The 18,316-nt window shown below is 40.3% G+C and overlaps 1 protein-coding gene and 1 long non-coding RNA gene across 3 annotated transcripts in view; both read left to right on the forward strand.

Annotated features, from left to right (window-relative positions):
• LOC141949269 (uncharacterized) overlaps positions 1 to 18,316 on the forward strand; it is a 191,895-nt gene that overhangs the window by 143,223 nt on the left and 30,356 nt on the right. The window lies entirely within an intron of this gene.
• The window catches only part of CAPN6 (calpain 6), a 65,837-nt gene that overhangs the window by 21,940 nt on the left and 25,581 nt on the right, over positions 1 to 18,316 (forward strand). The gene's annotated exons all lie outside the window — the stretch shown is intronic.

An 18,316-nucleotide genomic window follows, 5' to 3' on the forward strand; every position in this document is an offset into this window, starting at 1 on the left:
ACCAGAACCAGTGTGATGCCCTTTAGCAGCACCCTGGCAGATGAAGGTAGTGAGCTACATTCAGTTGTTTCATACAGTCCATTGCCCTTACTTAGCTGAGAAATGGCAAAGGTGGGGGCTTTTTTCAAGAGTGTGCTTGTGTGTTTCACAACTGGGAGGAGGTATTTTTCCCAGCTGGCTAGAAAAAGAAGACACAAACAGGATCATTTCTTTACATTAGCCATGTAAAACATGGTTGACAGCTCTCAATGTCTAAAGAACCCTGGGGAAACAGGCAAACTCCAAAGGAGGCATGGAAGAGTGTTCAATTTAGTCTCCTGTGTTTAAGATTAACAATATTATTAATCTGTTCTGGTTAGCTAATCTTTCACAGAGTCAGCTCCTGTAGAGTGAAGGGAAGGGCATTTATTGCCAGAGTAGAAGAGACAGCTGCCACAAGATATCCCTCCTCAAGCACTTGAGGGCACAATTATGTTGATCACAGCAAAAGGGGAGTAGCCTGGATGGGAGACCATCCTGAGCCAAAGCATCCAGGCCATGGCCACCGTGCTAGTTCATGTTCAACATAACATTGATCCTTTCACAGTGGTTGTGATACGCTTTGCTGCAAGCCCTGCCTCAGCTTCTAGCAGGTGCTCTAACTGGAGTTTATTGTCAGAGGTTTGGGTTGGAAAATGTGTGTTGACTTTCTCTGCAGATTTGGCCTGTTATTCTTCTAAAGTAGCCTGTCACCAAAACATCAAAGTAATAATTAACAGGCTTGTCTCTGGAAGTTTGCTGTGCATTGGACCCTGAAAGAATCCTATTAACAGGATTTTGTATTTGATTGCATTTTGCTAGAGAGAGAATTTTAAAGGTTATTAAAACTTTATAAACTATATAATTTATAAAAATGATAAACTTTCACCAATATAATCCCCCAGCAGCCTGAAACCTTGGTTCACTTGCAATAGCGTTTCCACCTGTGACAACACCAACGTAATTTCTAATATAAATATGAAGCCAGTATGGGGGGCTGTGGGTGCCAGAGTCACTACGCACTAGGAAGTTTTGTGTTTGGTCCCAATGACTGTTAATAACTGCAAGTGCTTCACACTCACAGGTCCCCACCCCGAGCAGGCAGGCATGGATGCACATACATGGATGTACGTACATGAACATCTGAGAGGGAATTGGGAAGCAGAATGGTGCAGTGGGAAGAAGGATGAAGCAGTGCTTTGGACTTGCATTGTCACACCAGGGCAAATCTGTGGCATTTTGAAGGCAGACTGAGACCCAGAACCAGTGCTGTAAAATTTGAGTGGTGGTAGCTTTACAAGGGGGTTTTAACATTTTTTTTTCCTCATTGAGGTGAGTCAGTACTTGCATGTGCTAAGAGTAGTGATAGGAAAATAGTAATATTCCAGATGGACAGTACAGCCATCTGCTTTTCTAGAACATGGATCCAAGAAGCATGGAGAAGTTATTGGTCAGAGCGATCATCAAATGCAAAGGGCTGTCGCAGATGTGTTGTTAAGCACTTTCCCAATTGTTTTGTTCCTGTAGTAAGGAAGTGAGCAGCGCTGTGTGCGGTGCCCTGAGGACTCCTCTCACATAACCAAACAAACAAGTAGGGACCTCTTAACTCCCTTAATCCGTTCCGGCAGTTATTGCTGGCAGTGGCCAGGATTCAAGTCTCGGAGGAGTATGTGCAGCTGTGTGACCCTCATCCATGTCCCATTTTCCTAGACCAGAGTCTGTGGTTTAAATGAAGGCTGAGGTGTACTGGGGAGTTCAGTGTGCTGTGGCTCAGCCATGCTCTAAATAAGAAGCCCTAAAAACTTTACGGTATTTCATTCAGATGGGCTCCATTTCTGTGTTTGAGAAGGTTCATCTGAAATAGGAAGTGGAGCACTGCTTTGTTCTAGGTTTTGTGTTTCTCCTCACCTTTCTGCAGCAGATGGGTGATGCCTGACTCTGGCAGCATGCTTAGCCCTGAGGAGACGTTGATTGTGCTTCTGGGATGTTAAGCAGTTTGAAAAATGAAAACATGGGAGAACCTGGTCCTCCAGAATTTGAGAGTGGAGGTCCTCATGATTTTTGAGATGGGTGTTTAATTTAAGGAGTGCTATTGGGGCTGAAACAGATACTGTTTTATTCTCCTAAGGATGTTATTTTAGAAAGCATACTTTTCTAAACAATAGGAATTTATGAACGTAGTTTAATTCACTCTCATTCCCATCAGTAATGTAAAGTGGTGCACCTCAATATTAATAACATTTTTTTGTGGGTGAATTCCTGGCCCCTTTCAAAGGCCTGGGATTTTTGCTGTGGTCTGGGTTATCACCTTGCCTTTCCCCCAGTGGGCTGAATATGGAAGGCATCATGAAAACATTGTTTGGCATGTTTCCATCTTGGTTTCTGACAGGATAAACCATTCCTCCCAGAATATTTTGTCCTTAATGTTTTCATCTGGGGAAGTTGTGACAAGTTTCTTCCGGAATTTCCAAAATGTTCCCAGAATGGAGCTGTTGCTCACCCTTATTTTATTAATTCCATAATTTTATTTTTATTTTGCCTGGAAAATCTTGTTAAGATGGAGCTCACCCAGAAGAAGAGATTAGCAAGGAACTACAAAGCCTTCAGCTGTCAGCAAAGAGCCCATGTCTAACCTCTCCATTACAGTTTGGTGACTGGGTGGACCCTGTATGACATGAACTTGATGGCTCAATCCCATTTCTGGTGTCACTTCAGCAAATTCTTTGTCCTTAGTTGTGCCCTTCTGTGTTGGCTGTGTCATGACGGGAAGCAAAAAACACAGTGGCACCTGGCCAGCATCCCTGCCCTCCCTCCTCCAGAAATCTCGCCAAAGAGCTGGGAGCTCAGTGGATGTCCTAATATGCACCTGCATCATTCCTCCCCCTTGTCTTGCAGGTACCAGGGCAGTGTGAGGTATTGGTTCCCCTTTTTTGTGGTGATATCCTTAGATATGCTTCACCCTTCAATGAGTGTTGCATTTATTTAAATATGATGGAGAGGCAGTGTTTTGAAAGTGGCATCTTTCTCAACAGTATTATTCACCCAAGTCTTCCAGGCATATAATTATGAGCAAACATTTGTAAATGACATGCATGCTTGCCAAGCAGACAGCTCTCCAGATGCTGGTATTTTGTTATCTTCTCTCCTGACAGTTTTTCCAGTTTATATTTCCCTCCTTCAGAGGCTTTATGTTGTTTTGGTTGATTCCTTTAAAGAAAAAATACTAAACGACCTCAGTGTCACTTTTAGAACATAAACAGTACAAGGCCAAGGTTCTGAATGTTTCTTTAAAGTTTAAAATGTCAGGTTTTATTTAGCTGGTTCAATTGTCATTAGATAAAAATTGGTTTCTCAGAGAGTCAGCTTCTATTTGTCCTGAGGCAATGGGATGATGGTGAGAATGACATGGTGAAATTTATTTTGAGCCTGTAAAACAAAAAGCCCAAGGATCACATCCTTGGCTAGCATAAGTCTTCTTACAGTAATTGTTAGTTCATTGATTTAGTCTTCCTAAAGAATTAAATGTCTGGCTTCTCTGAAGGAAAAATTATAGCCCAAACATGCCAGTTACAAAAGAAATTAAGGCACTGTTCTGTCAACACTCTTCCCCAAGAGTAGAAAGCATCCACATCCAAAAAATGCTTTGTATGTTAAGAGCTTTATGCTTTTCTAGTTTTATTTCCATATTTAAAAGGGTATTTGGGATGAGTAAAGTCCTGGAATTTGAGGTTTTGTAAGCCGTTGTATCTTAGATTTCCAAAATAATTTGGTTGAATCTCTTGCTGTTTCCCTGTGATTTAAATGTATGTTTCCTTCAAGTTTAATTCTATTTCAAAATTAGATTAAGATGTATGTTTTCCTGGCTAAAAAGAAGCTTTTAAAAATCTTTCACAGCTGAAAGAACCTTTTAGAACTGCTGTCTTGCCTGTATGTGGCATTGTTTCTAACTTAATCATAAAGGCTACAACATTTTGAATTTGCATATTTTTCAAGTTTGCAGGAAATAAAATGTTCTTTCTCAGGAAAATACACTATCTTTGTTAAGAGTAAATAGTTTTTATGCACTGAACTTTGGCCAGTGTCAAAAGCCATCTTGACCTACTTGTGTGCATCAGGAAATGGAATCTCTGTTCTTGGAGATATTCAAAAGCCATTCAAAAGGCATTGTCCTGGGCAGCCTGCTCTAGGTGATCTTTGCTCCTCAAATTCAGAATACCTTTAAAGGCTCACAAAATCCTCAAAAATTCACTCCCTAACTCCCATATCTGTCTGTTTCACCAGAAATAATGAAACGTACAGCTTTATGCAGATGCTTATTTTATTGACTGCAACATTTTGGGTGGAAAACTGGCCTCGTTAACTAAAAAGTCCTTCAGGACCGACCTGTCTGATAAGAGTGTCTGTGCTCTATAAAGCACATTGAGGTCTGATTTTTGCCTGGAGACAGCACTTTCTAGTCTGATACAGTGAACAAATAATCAAACTTGGATTTTTTCCCTAAATCTGTACCAAACCTTCAGTCCTGTGATGGTGAGCAAAAAATTAAATCTCATTTAGCAATGATCCAGCTGTGGGCTGAGCTTTAGGCTGCAAGTTTAGAGTTTTATTGCTGCTTCAGCTTTACCACAGGCACAAGCAGTTGTGGGACTGATGAAGAGCGTGAATGCAGGTCTTTGCTCTCCCTTGGTTACTAAGATAGCCCTATAAATAGTTGGATCCATTTGCAAAGACTTTGTGCAGAGCTCATCTTGCTGTAGTTTTTGTGCATGATCACTGTTGTCTGTTTTCTCCTCCCTTCAGATTAGGGGCATTTAAGCCTTGGGCATCTAATTTTCCTCCCTAAATGGAGTTGTGAATGCAGTACCTCATCCTCTGACCTCTCCTCCCTCCTCTTTTACTCAATGACTCTGCTCTCCACAAATGAAAGTTTTCAGAAGTGATAGTTGTCAAAGCTGCTTTCACATTTGGGCACATGATTTAACTGGTAAAGCAGCTAATGTCTGGACTATAAAAGGAATAATTCAAATTTAATCCAAATATTTCAAACGTAATCCAACCATGGCTTTTCTCATCCCTGGTCTTAATAGGCTTTCTCTGTTCCTAAAAGCATGATGAATTTCCCATTAACAAAACCAAAGCAGTGTCTGTCTATGGATAGAGGTGGATTGAGGGGCCTTGCACCTCTGCTTGTATAAAGCAACATCACCCCCTCAGCTTAGCTAAAGTGATGATGATTTACAGCTGAGAATCTGGCCTGCATCTCTACATTTGAATAGAATGAAAACTATAGAACTTAAGAGGAATGGTATGCTTGGAAAAGACAGGGAAACCATGCTAAGTTACTTCTGCAGACATTCCAAAATCTGCAAAAAATTAAAACCAAAAATCCCCTCTAGTGAACATAATGGCTGCACTGTAAATACTTAAATTGTAAGACAAGAAAAAAAGCAACGTTGGCAAACCTCAGCATTATTAGAAACAGGCCCTTCTCCTTGCCTTTTGAGAATTAAGATATGTTTCCTTAGGTTTTCCACTCACTTTACTTTGACTGTTAAACTCTGATTGAACAAAATAATTAATGTGATTGATAGTGTGAGGGTGGGGTTAAAAGGTGACTCATGATTTTCTCTTGGAAGCTGTCTGCGTGTTGAGCACTAGCAGAGATGTTACTGGAGACACAAATGAGCCAGAATGATTTCAGTGTCCCTGATGGGGTTTAGAGTTCCAGCTGGCTGAGATGGTTTTCCTGGTACATCATAAAGAAATTAAACCTGGCAGGAAAGGAGCAATGCTGGAGCTGGAGTGGTTCTCCAGCACTTAGAGGTGGAACACAGTGCTCTAAGACTAGCTGGAATTTGATGTCTAGTCAAGTTCATGTTTGGGTTATCAACACCTCTCAAACTTCTCTTCCTGGGAGACAAGCAGACTGTTTCTCACAGTAGAAGACCTTGGGAGGTTTCTGTCTTCTCAGATGATGGGAGGCTTGAAGTTCTCACAAAAATTCCTAAATGTTTGTAGAGAATATCCATCTTTAAAAGAAGTTTTATGGTGCTTTGAACACATTGTAATAGGACCTGGAGGTCTGGATCCCTTCTGTTTTACCCAGAACGTAACTTCATATCCATAACTGCAAATCAAACAGCTGGCGATCTCTGAAAAAGTGTTGTGAAGCTGGTCACTGTGAATATTCCCATGGCTGGTAGTACTCATTGCAAAAGATAAGTGGGAGCTTATTGGGATTGCCAGGGTGTCTAAACTGGTAAATCAGGAGGGTAGTTTCTCAGTGATGGCACTGACTCATCTGTTGGCCATCACTGACCTTTGTTCAATTCCTGCTAACTTGGTGATTTTCTAAATAGACAGTTCTACAAAGCCTGTTTTTCTTATATATGTATATGATCCTATTCTTGCAGATAAGGAATCCCATGTGATCCTTAATGAACTACCATCCATTATGATATGCACCCTGATCTTTGTACTAACTTTATTTGAACTGATGAAGATGCAGGTCTGTGAACAGTGAATTTTGTGATAAAATGATTCTGGGTCTTCTGTTTGCTGTATTGGCTTTCTGTATTTTCTGACAGTTGAATAACATCTTTGTCTTAGGCTGGCATCAGACAGATGTAATGTTAGTGTTTAACAAAGGAATTTGTCTGAAATGAATTAGTGAATTCAAATTGCTACATCTATATCACATTGGGAAAACCAAAAATAAGCTTGATAAATGCAGTGAAGGTCCTGTGTAAAGAAACAGCATGATATAAATAAGAAAAAAACGATTCTCGTTGTGTCTTTCCAAGCAAGAGGTGTCTTAAGCATCTAAACAATTTAAACACAGAGATGAAACTGACTGCACTTCAACTGGGATAAAATCATGACCAAGTAAACATTCTGACTACACCCTGGCAGGCTGACTCCTCCTAAGGAGCCAAGGGCTTTTGTCAATGTATCTGTCTGACTGAATCTGCTTTAGGTTTTTTTTTGGGTTGAAACAGAAGAAAATCCTGGATCATGATGGGGAAACCTTGACAGTGATTGTGAGGTTGGAGTCACTTTCATTTGACATCAAAGTAAGTAGAGGTACCTCCCAGACTGAACAAGGCAGGAGGAAAGGGTATCTCCAGCCTTGGCATTAAGTGGCCAAGTAATTTTGGTCATATTTAGGGGATGCTCTGTGATCTGCAAGACTGACTACTGTTGATGGAGAACTTCAAGCAGTTAGCCACTTGCCATCAGGCTTTTTGTTTCTTTTGACCCTTTTCCCGCAGAGGAAGCACAATTACAGTTACATTGTCTCCAAGTCTGTGTCCTGTGTCTGTCCCCCTCTTCCCCCAACAATGCTTTACTGTTGACCGGTTTCAACCCAGTTTGGTAAATGAGTAGATGTCTTCATGAAACTCCGTGTGCCATGAAAACAGGCAGTTTGGTAGGAGCAGGATACCCTGGGAAAAGGTTTATCCTTTATTAGATATCAGAGTGCCCACAAGACAGGGAGATATCAGAAAGCAAACATCCTAAACAGATCTGTGAGATATTGAAGTAGTTTTCTTACTGATTCCTTCTGAAATGTGTTGAGTTGATAACAGAATGTGGGGAAGAAAAGCAAATCATAGAATTATAGAATGGTTTGTGTTGGAAAGGAGGGTGCCTGATTGAAGTGTGAATTAAAGGGATGTGGTGGCAATACTGGCCATCATTTGGCATCATCAGCTACAGAGATGGCATATTAGTCACACAATATGCCAACTTAAAAAGTTTACCCTTTAGCACCTAATATGGTTCCTTAAATTTCAAAAACTTCCTGAAGTTTTGACACAATTAGAAGGAAAGGAGCTTATCCAAAAATATTTTATTAATTTCAGTCCTCTAACAGTGTTCTATCCTAGGCAAAATAAGAGCTAGCCTACATGGAGGATAAAGCATGTGCTTGATTGCCTGGCAGATATCACAACTGTGGCTTTGCTTAAGTGTCTTTGGAAATTGCTCTTGTGAGTTTGAGTTTTTCAGTTTCATCACTCAAAACTGGAGAAACTTATCTCATGTGCTGATAACTCTATTGCTAAATGAACATCTTTCCAAGATAAGGTTTTAAAGGATGTTTTAGAAATAGCTGCTGTTTATGTTCAAGATGTGTAAATAAAATTCATTCTGGTAGTTTCTGTGAATTTGAGAGATGATCCACTGATTTGTCTGAGTCATAAAAGTGCTTTTAGTATTCAGAAATAAAACAAATGCTGCTGTGTCATGTTTGATACAACATTTTTTTTATAGCTCAGAATTTGAACTCCTAGGCAAGCAGTGAGATTCCTTAAAATGGGAAGGTGGTTGGTTGTTCAGACTGTCAAACAGGCATCACATATTTTGGGTTCTCTCTATCCACTGGTCTATTTGTTTTGTTCCTTAGCAACATTTTTTGTAATACTCCCTTTGGCTGCAGTTGGCAACACTGGTGACCTTTCTGACCACTCGGATGGGTGCTGGTGTTTATCCTCACTTCATAACACTTTGCTGCCCTGATGTTTACTAGCACCTGGACAGCACTAGATGCTGGCATCACTCTCCTGACTGCAGCCCACACTCTGTCTGGGCAATTAATAGAAGGAGTGAGCTGTACCAGAAGGCTCAAGGAATAGCCTGATGGAGGCTTTTTTCTACAGCTTGTAGATGAGTGATCTGGTAAAGTTCTGATGATGTGAAAGCACTATGGTTCTCTGCAAGGTATTGGGCATGTCTGTGTTACTAAAAGACAAATACTCTCTGTTTACATGATCTTAGGCTGACCTTTCCCAGAAAGGATGTTCAGACTAGAATTTAAGTGTCTGATCCATGTCCTTTGGAACTGACAGACTTCATTTACTCTGACTTACATAGGCTCAGAAAAGTTGGCTTATGCTGGCTAGTACAAAATTTGTGTTTAAAAAAAAGTATTTCAAAATCCAAAATTTGATACATTTCAAGTCATCAAATAGTTTAAGAAACTTGTGTCTTATGATCAGGATTTTATATACAAGTTTACAGTTCCTTTTTTTATGTTATGAAGCAAACATCTAGTCCAGAATGATATGATATATATCACAATTCCAGAAGTGTATCTGAGAGGTTACAGTGGCAACTCCATGCACTGTTGTCCCAGGCATTGAAATTTTTTCACTTTAAGCAAATAAGTGGGGGAGAACACTTCAAGGTGCTGTCTGAAAAAGATGAGGAGACTGGGAAGAGAGGATAAAGGTTTTTTTATCTTCAGGAAGGTATCTGAGAAAAATGCAACAATTAGTAGATACTGGAATCTAGACTAAAACCAAACTCTGCTGGAAAAGGGACAGGGAAAGAAGGAACTTGTTGCTAAAGAGGTTTATGCTTTTTAATATTGTGGTTTAGACTTACACTTTTTAACGTTTAAAGTCTGTGTATTACCATTGGACAAGGAAGAAATATCTCCTTTCAAGTAAAACAAATCTCCAGCTTAATCTGAATTTTCACTCCAGACAATGTTTCTTAGATGACCTGACTTTGTTTTTGCTACACCATGCCCAAGGTAATAACAAAGACATCCACAATGTAATAACAAAACAAATTAAAAGGGTAACTTTGCTGAAATCTACCTAATACTCTTTTGTAAACAGCATATTCCCTTATAAATTCAGTTTGCATCAGTTACCAGCCCCTTGAGACACAGCATAAGGTCAGACTGGACAAGCCTAGAAAGGTCATGGCCACTGAGCCAAAATGATGCTTATTATCAGGCAAAGAAAATAGCTGCCTCCCCAGTCAGAGATGAAGAGTCAGATGTACAGACCTGGGAATTGTTTATTCCTCACTGGTCCAGTGCTGAGTATTTCAGTGTTGTGAAAAATTGTGTGACGTTTTCCAACCTCCTTTTCTTATTGTTTTTGTTTCCCATCTTAGGAAACTAGTTCAAGAACTTGATTGAAAAACATGTTTTGAGGAAGCAGTAAAAAAAACATAGCTAAATGCTGGGTGGCCTTTTAGTCTGATAAATCATGAGTTGATTTATAGCCCATGTCTGACCTCAGCCACATTAGTGTGTGCCTGGAAGTGATGTTGGGGAGTCGCTCTGAACTGTCTTCAAACTTGGCCATCCCTGTGTTACTTGCATTTAATGCAGAGACATTTCCACTGCTTTGGTAGGTTGCTCTTTGCAGAAATAGAGTCAGGCTGGCTTATACCACCTGTTTCTCAAAAGAACTGTACATACAGTTTTTTTTAAAAATGCCCTCAATTTCTTTCCTTTCCACTGGAGAAAAAAAGTCCATTAGCCGGAGATTCCTGGACTGATGGCAGCCCATTTGGAGCAGTTACAACTTACTAAGTAGCACTCCCAAATAAATGGTTACAGCACACATGCAGACTAACTGTATAGCTCATGTGCAATGAGTTTGACCTATCTGGGGCCCTTCCACATATGCTGTGTATCCCCTTGCTGTCATACACATTCTAATCTCTAATAATGATTTTGAACTCATTTATGATTGATTTTATTAAATACTAAGGAACAGATTTGTGTCCTTATTCCTGCTGGTGGCAGCTCATCCAACAAAAGCTCTTTTGATGTCTACACTGGCAGTAGTCAGTGTTCGATATCATCCAGCCTCAGGTGTATGCCTACTATATCTACCTGTTTTTCATGGAGCATCACCATCTCAAAAATCACAGTAAATTCTTGTAAAAGCATTTTACAAGAAAACTTTGAGTTAGTGGCCCAAAAATGGTGTCTTTTCTGATGGAAAACAATTATTTTTTTCAAGAAATTTAAATATATAAATTTTTAGCCAATTAAAATGCTTATTCTCCCCAAATTATGTGAAACTTGTAATAGCTTTGGAATAGCAGAGAATGAAGTTCCATAGAGGTTGGAATTGCTAATGAGTGAGACATGGAGGAAACAAGATATTCCAGAAAAGGTGGTAACATTAACCCACCAAAAGTGGTCTCAGGCTGCTCAGCATCTGTGTTCACTAAACCAACAATAATCTTTGGGAGATCTTAACTTCAGATCACCAGTTAATACTTTCTTAAAATTTCAGATAAAATAACCTCTAAAATAGTTATATTCTAGGTTTTAACCTGTGCTACTTTGGATGCATTTCCTATAACTAGCTGGGCCTGCTTTTGTGATGTCTGTTACTGAGTGTATTTGATGAGATCCTCATCAAAGACACAAATAACATTTTGCGTAGCAACTGTTTACGAGGTATGGGCCCATTCTGAACTATTACCTATATGATTAATAGAGAGATACGCCTCTCTCCAGTGTTACCGCATTGAGAGAGGTGGCAAGGTAACGACTGTAAATTGCGCTTTGAAAGAACTTCTGTTCTGGTTGCAGGGGAGTTTAGACACCCACCTGGGAGAACATGACTGTTTCCTGAGGTGAATCCGGTCCTAAGAATGGCATCTGAGTGCTGCTCATGAGGAAGAGTTCAGAGAAGGGAATAGGTACTAGGGGAAGAAGGCATGAGACAAAGGCTATTTGGGCCCCTCACTACAAAAAGGACATTGAATTACTCAAGCGTGTCCAAAGAAGGGCAACGAAGCTGGTGAAGGGTCTGGAGCACATGTCGTACGAGGAGTGGCTGAGGGAACTGGGGTTGTTTAGTCTGGAGAAGAGGAGGCTGAGGGGAGAACTCATCACCCTCTACAACTACCTGAAAGGAGGCTGCAGAGAGCTGGGGATGAGTCTCTTTAACCAAGTAATGAGCGATAAGACAAGAGGTAATGGCCTCAAGTTGCGCCAGGGAAGGTTTAGACTAGATATTAGGAAGCATTTCTTTACAGAACGGGTTGTTGGGTGTTGGAATGGGCTGCCCAGGGAGGTGGTGGAGTCCCCATCCCTGGAGGTGTTTAAGAGTAGGGTCGACATAGCGCTGAGGGATCTGGTGTAGTTGGGAACTGTCAGTGCTAGGTTAACGGTTGGACTAGGTGATCTTCAAGATCCTTTCCAACCTAGATGATTCTGTGATTCTGTCTGGTAAGTTCAGTGAGAAAAAATGTTATCCTCAAACAAGGCAGTTTTTCTCTAAAAGGAAAGTGTTATGAATGTGCTGCAGTTCTGTAGAGCATTGATCTAAAGCATCACAAACTAAGATAGTGCTGCAAGAGATGGTATGATATACTTCTAAGAGGGTCCTGGGAGACCAGAAAGTCTTTCATCATAGTCTTGAGTGATTTCTGGGATGAAGTGTCAGGGACTCTTAAGAGCTTCAGTAAACACTTTGTTACTGAGGTTCAGGAAAAGGTCAGCCCTATAACACATCATTTGTACCCTTTCCAGCAACTGTCAGCATTCAGGATGAGAGCAGCTCTAGCGCTCCAAGGGTCAGGTGAAATCCAGAGGCAGCCAAGATACACATTATGTTGCCCAATGTTTGGGCTTTTTTCCTCCAAAACATTGATTCAGATCCTCCCCAAATACATGTGTCCTGTAGGCAGGGCAAGGCTGAAACCCATGGCCTTCAGTGAGTATTCGTCACCACTAGCCCCAAACTGAAAATGGAAAAAAAGAACACTATAAAAATGTCTGTGATGCATTTGGTTTTGTAAGAGGATTTAATGGAGAGGAAAGAGGGGGAAAAAGCATTTCTCAATCCCCAAATAACTGAGTTTTCTTTTACACAAGGCTGGAGCAAGCTGGCATACTCTTCCCCTTGCGTATGTACGGATGGGTTTCTTTTCTAAGCAGTATTGGACATTATCTTGCTCTCTGGAACTGATTTTGCTGGACAATGGGCATGAAGTTTACAGAGGAATTGCATATCCTGAGCTCAGTGTGTACAGACAGAAACCTGAGGGCTAAATCTTCCTTTTGTTGATTTACATGGCGTAACAGCACCAATGATAAAGTCACTTCCTGATCTCAGCAAGAGCTGTTCAGTCAGGGTCATATCTGACCCCGGTTTTCTTTTGTTGGGGTTAGAGCTGTACCACAGGGCATGATTGTAACTTAAGACTTCTCTTTTTTCTCTCCATGGGCAGAGTTTTTTCAGGCATAACAAGGTTGCAACAGGCTTTTTGCATGCACTGAAGTATCTAGCGCAGTTGGACTTGGTTATTTTTCTTTTCAGGGCTAACTGCAATTGCCTTGGCAAAGAGCCTGATCTGGAGAGGGTTTGTATAAACATGTCAGCACAGCTGGGATTTATTATAGGATAGACAATCTCTACTACCTCTTCAGCTACACAACCTCAAAATAAGTGCTATCTTTGCTACCTTCCTTTAGATGAGGTTGGTTCATAGTTAGCTGTAGCCAAAGCTGAATTTTCACATCCATATTCAGAAAGAATTGCCTTTCCCCTTGCTTCCCTACACTGACCTCACTCTCTACAGGAGTTGACTCAGTATGATACGAGGACAGGAGAAGAGAAGAAAATGGAAAGAATTCTCAGCTCTGACATAATTAAAACTGCTTTTAAAAAAATTAAGGGAATGGTGTACTGGGCTTAAGTAGATCAGTCTGATAGTAGAATCAAGGAAAGTGCCTGTCTCTGTAGGTCGATTATTTGTGCTGTTAGGGCTGGGTTCTTTAAAGGGTGCTGAAGAAAGTAAGCTCTGAATGCTACTGAATCCTTTGAAAATCTTAGTTGCAAACATCATTATTGGGTTTTTTTTCTTCTTCCCTTTCCCTGAATCTGTTTTTCTGACTGAGCCAGTTGACAGACCCTGATCTATTAGAAAAATCATCTTTCCTTTTTCTCAGACGTCAGAGATCTCTCATAATGTTTTACGGTGCAACTTCAGTTAATGCCTGTCAAGATACACAGCTAATTAATTAACCCTTTGAATGTCTTTCTCCCTATTTATGACCAGTATTGCATAATTTTTAGTTCATGGATATTGGTAATACTTATGCCAAGACATGCATCTTTAGAGCTAAGGGGAACTTTTTCCTTTAGATAAATTACTCTAATTTTCAAAGTAGCCACAGCAACCTGAAGTTAATGCATGTAGTTAATCAGTAGTTATCTCCTGTACTTCTCTGTGGTGCTTCTGGTCTCAAATAAAACCCATCCTTTCTGTGGTGGGGTTTTTTTTTGTTGTTTTTTTTTTTTTTTTTTAAGGGAATCATGACAGAGCAACATACAAACCATTTCATAGCTCCACTGAAATGGGTGTCTGTTGTCTCCCATGGTTCACATTGTTCTGAAATTTCCTAAGAAAGATACATTGTAGCAAAGATAAATTGAGTTGCCGTCTTTCCTATTTGTACTACAGTCCAAACATTTTTGTATCTCAGTGAAATTCCTGACCGCAATTTATCAGGCCTAAGCAGAGACTGCTAGTCTGATGGTATAGATTGTATTATAAAAATGTGTTTTGTCAGATACACAAATATGTACCAGCTTGATTTCATTCCAGCATACAGTGGGACAGATCTTGTGACTAAGAGAGGAGCAGCAGATCTGATATAGTTTGACTTTTGTAAGACTTTGGCAATATCTGACATGTCTCTCCAAAGTATGAAAATTTGGATTAATTCAAATTTCTGTAATGGGGATGCATAGCTGATGAAATAAGTGTCTTGGAGCACTGTCAAGCTGGTGTTGTATCGATGAAGTCCTACAGAAATCTTCCTTAGTCTGGTACTCTTCAGTATTTTCATTACTAGTTGGATGAGGGGCTTGAAAGGCATGTACGGGAATGCTGTCGGACACAGACTGGGATAGGATTGCAAGCCAGTTGACAGGGTTGAGAATTCAAACTTATCTTGATGTCTTGGGAAAACAGTGTGGAATAAATAGGACGGAATTCAGCACCACTTCATCAATGCAACCAAGTACAGTGCTTTGGTATTAAATGACTTCATGGCTCAGTTAGGGAGAAAGAATGACTAGGCAGCAAGCCCACAGAATAGGATCAGAGGGTGGATCACAGTCTGAACACAAGTTAAATATGTGAAGTTCAAGTGAAAAAGACAGAAAAATGGCATCCCAGCTTCAGTAAGCAAGAGCATTGAGCTCTGCTCAGCACTGCTAAAGCCTCATTTGGAGCATAGTGTCTGGATTTGGGCACCGCACTTCAACAGTGATACAGAACATGAAGAACCAGTTATTAAGACTAGAGAGACTTGTTAGAAGTTTGTAGATTGTATGATGGGTGTCTGTAGAAAGGAAAGGACTGTTATCGCCATTCACAGAAGTCTTGCACTTGTAGAGCAGCTCAGCAATGCACTTCTTTGCTGACCAGTGGAGGAGGTGACCAGGTGGACTTTCCCTCATGGGCTGTGTTAAACGCAGATCAGAGAAGGTTCAGTCACAAGTAGGTTAGGGATACCCAATTTGCACACTAGGCACATGTTGGGACTGACTAACCTATCAAGGTCTCTCCCACTGTTATTTCCTGTGAGCCCACACTAACTGAATTTCTCACCTACAGACTGCTCTCAGTGTTCTCCCAGTCTGCTCATTAACCAGTTCATTCACTTGCTCTGTTACGAAGAGGTGAACCAATTAAAACCAGAAAAAAGGGGTTTGTGAGCCACTTCATTTCGCACAGCATCAGTGACTGAGTAACACTAAATGTCAGATATTTTGAGCCTACACAGTGCAGCAAGGATAGGAGGTGACACAAATAGACTTCTGCCATGCAAATGAAAGTCTGGTATGAAAATAAGAGCATCAGGGTTTTCAGCAGAACCATAAGCCCTTGTAACCTCTTACCTCACTTTCAGACTCTCTACAGCTTAATTATAGTTCTGCAGATGGTGTTTATTTTATTATGCACATGTGTAAGGGGAGAACTGTGGAGACCTCTGTGTCTCGGATGGTGGAATGCTCCCTGTGGGCATAAATAATACAACAACTGCTTTTATTAGTGGTGTTGTGTCAGAAATAGTGTGGCTATTATACGCTAACGATGTATAATAAGTTCCAGTAACATCTTTTAAAGTTTTTCTTGCAAACGTGAAGATATTTCTCTTTTTTACACCAGAGGTGATGCAGGCTGACCCTGAGAAAAGGAATTAGGGTTAAACCACTATGTTTGCAAAGGAAGTACTTCTAGTGGAACTCAGAACCTAAGTGCTTAGATACTTAGGTTGCAAGGGAGAGAAGACATCATGTCTCGTGAAATGCCTGGGCCATATCTCTCATCAGTTTCTCTTGTAATTCCTCTTTTGGTGGTTGGCTTAGTCCTCAACTATCCTAAATTATCACTGCATTATTGGAAAAGTGATTTTTAAAGAAAAATTTTTATTTTTTTACATGCTTGGGGCAACCGAAAATGTTTAAAGATCCTCACAAGGACTGCAGAATAACATATTTAAATAGCACGTTTCTAACTGTGTTGGGGGAATTGTGGCTTAGATAGTTAATTCCATCTCAAAAGCATTCCTTAGAATTTAATATGCTGCATAGGTGGTGAAAAGCAAAAAGCCCAGAAGAGAGCAAACAGCTGAAATTAGATATAGCTTGCACATGAGTATTACTGTGCATCTCATCTCAGCCACACAGTGACAGTCATCATAGAAGCTGTTATAATGGCTGTAATTAATGACAAGAGGAACAGAACTAATGTCATTTTCTTGCATTGTTCTTTAGTTTTAGAAGTCCAGGACTGCTAGGCAGTTCAATAAGAAAGGGATTATCAAGCAGGATCCTGAAGAATTTAGTGACTGTGGTGGAAACAGGGAGGTGCTTTTCTAAATTCTGCTGTTCCATGTTTGCTTTGGACCCCAGTGGTCAGTAAATGCTAATCTCACCCATATGTTTGGCAGTTGACACATGGTGCTCTCTGTTTTTTCTCTGAGGACTGTATGAAATGTGAGACACACTTCAATTAAAAAAATGACAGTTTAATGTGGTTATTTTTAGTAAAGCAAACCAAATACGAGACAATATTTGTAATACACGGTAGTGCTTAATTTCTTTCAAAACCAATCAAAGTTTGGGCTTCCTCTAGTGACAGAAAAGTTTGGACAATTTTAACCATGAAGTCTCAATTTATCCCTTGTTTATTACACTACCAAAATAACATTTTGAAGGGAAAAACAAACTAGAAATTATTACTGCAAGAGATTCATGGAAATGAGATATGAAACTTGAGGCTACCCAAGCTGGGTTTGGAATGTGTGCTACCACCGTGACGGCCAAGTAGTCAACTGATGTCAACCCCTGCAACAGGCAACTGGGTTGATTTACACCAGCTGAAGTGCTAGCCTGAAGTTCCTGTTACCATTCCCTATCAAAGCATCCAGCAGATTAAATTAATCTGTCCATCATGCAGATGAGTGTCTTGCACATGGTCAGTTTTCCTCGTAGGCACCATTTTGTTATTCAGAATTTTATTAAGGTCTGTTAATAAGCTTTGAAATTTCTCTAAGTGAAAACACATGTAAGAAATACTGACAGAAGTGTGTCATATAATGATCAGTTACTTGTTTCCCAAGAGGCATTTAAAATTTCTACCAATTCTTATTTAATGAGAAAAGTCTTATGCCAAAAATATCATTTTCTTAAAGAAAACAGCAGCAACTCCATACATTGCATATCGTGAGCTGACTTCAGGCTGCCATCTGCTAAAGCAGCCTAGGAAAACAGGCTTTCAGCTCAGCACTGAGGTGGTTCTTTTCTCTGAAAATAAGTTCAGCTGGCACTGATTTGTCACAGTCCCATCAAAGTGAAGACTGAGAGGTTTTGACATGGTGTGTAGCCAGGCTGGGATTGCAATCTTGGTATTTTGGGATCATCATCTAGAATTATCAAAGGGCAGTGAGAATCCATAAGAGCACAGCTCCTTACTCTGCTGCTGATTATAAACTGGAAAGACTGTAGTTAATTTGGAGTCTCTGCCATTTTGAGGTGAGAGGGAGTTATTTATTCTGCATTTCTAATGCCTGGATATAAGATCATTTCCTTCCCACAGTGTCGAAATTTAGGATTATTCTTATACTGTGAAAGAGAAGAATTTCTTATGACTGTTTGCTTTTCCATCCTCTCAACCAGTCAGGAAAAGCAATGATTCACATGAGAGTGTCATAAGCAATCACTGGGTTAAAACCAGTAGGTCCCATATCAATTATGGGACAATCAGATTACCTGTTTTCTGAAGTGTTGCTTGGGAGGTTCTCTCTGGGACTGTGAGGCCACATACGTACCCATTCAGCAGAACACCATCTACCAAGGATTTCTTGGTAACAAGCACAATACTGCCACAAAATGTACCCCTGTGGCTTTCCCATGTTCAGTGATACTTAGAGGTGCTCCTTTTAGTGCCTTGATCTGCAGGCTATAAAGACAGCCAGGAGCAAGCTAGTGAGGAGCAGGGAGACATCACTGGAAGA

Source organism: Strix uralensis, chromosome 13 (assembly GCF_047716275.1).
Source record: "Strix uralensis isolate ZFMK-TIS-50842 chromosome 13, bStrUra1, whole genome shotgun sequence".
Classification (NCBI taxonomy): domain Eukaryota; kingdom Metazoa; phylum Chordata; class Aves; order Strigiformes; family Strigidae; genus Strix; species Strix uralensis.